This window comes from Cystoisospora suis (genome assembly GCF_002600585.1).
Source record: "Cystoisospora suis strain Wien I chromosome Unknown contig_859, whole genome shotgun sequence".
NCBI lineage: Eukaryota > Apicomplexa > Conoidasida > Eucoccidiorida > Sarcocystidae > Cystoisospora > Cystoisospora suis.
This window is the reverse complement of record NW_027153660.1, coordinates 16,905-18,143: the sequence shown is the minus strand read 5'-3', so window position 1 is coordinate 18,143 and position 1,239 is coordinate 16,905.

Sequence of the window (1,239 nt, the reverse complement as noted above, 5' to 3'; positions counted from 1 at the left end):
CCGACAGCGAACAATGGGAGCTGGACCTGCAGCGAACCGGTCACGCCACTGCGGCGGCGCGATCAGCAACTGGGAAGACCCGGAGACGATGTAATATGCAGCTGCTCGCTCGCGCAGACGAGTTCCTTTTGCCGGAGGCCCTGATAGCCGAAGGGTCCTGTACTGCATACCCGGCAACTCCACGTGACAGTATTGTGGAGGTTGAGAAAATCGTGGGGAGCGACTACGTACTAACAACCTTTGTAGACCCGAACAAAACCGCACAACCTCCGCCCACTACCGGCGACTTCGTGTAAACAATTCCTGACAGCACGGGATCATCCACGGAAGTCTGATTGGCCGCCTGGAGAACGCGCGGCCCCGTCCTACATTCGGTCTTCGCGTAATACGTGTGAGAAGCTTCCGTGCATTCTCGCACCTTCCGTTTCCGTCTCTCCGGAGTCGGCGCAGTAAAGAAAGGTGCTACAACCATCCCCCGTTGCGCATCAGTTGCTGACTTCGGGTGGTTTTGAGACTACGCGAAAGCCGACCTACGCCGCACGGATCCAGTTCGCTACACAGGCACCCCCATTTGATTTGCCGGCGTGCTTTCAGTCACGCTGTCTCCATCCTTCGCGTGGTGGAAGAGTGCGGTGCGATACACCTTCCAGGTGACCTGCGGCTGTCCAATAGAGTCGGCACAACCCTCGGGTACGCGAAAACTGTAACCCCTGCTCATCGCTGCACGGCGACGATGGCGCTGTGGACTGCTTTCGCTTCGAGCGTGTGGACGACAAATCTGACACAGGAGTATGTGAACAGAGGGTGAACTGGAGAAACCGCTTGCTAGTAACAGCCTCGAGCACGCACAAACAACTACGGCGTACCAACACTCGATCTAGGTGTCGGCGACGAGTATCTTGTAGTCCTGTGCTCGATATGCAGAGCAGCCGACACCCTGAACTGGGGGCAAGCAGTGCCGCCCCTCAACACGTAATCCTTCCGACTGCACCGTAGACTACCCTTTTTGGTCTCCAACAACGCTGTCACCGACAGAAGCTCTCCCTTTCCAAAGCATCTCATCGGAGACCACTAACAACTGAGATTCCTGCGAGCAAAGAGGAAGTGGTCAACTCAAAAGACGGGCCAGCCGGTGACGCTACTAGTCAGCTCTCCCATCCAGCCAAGTCTCCTCTACCCAACGGCGGCGGGAGCGCCTGCGTCTGGCATTGCATGCCACCTGTCCTTCGCCGGTTCGGC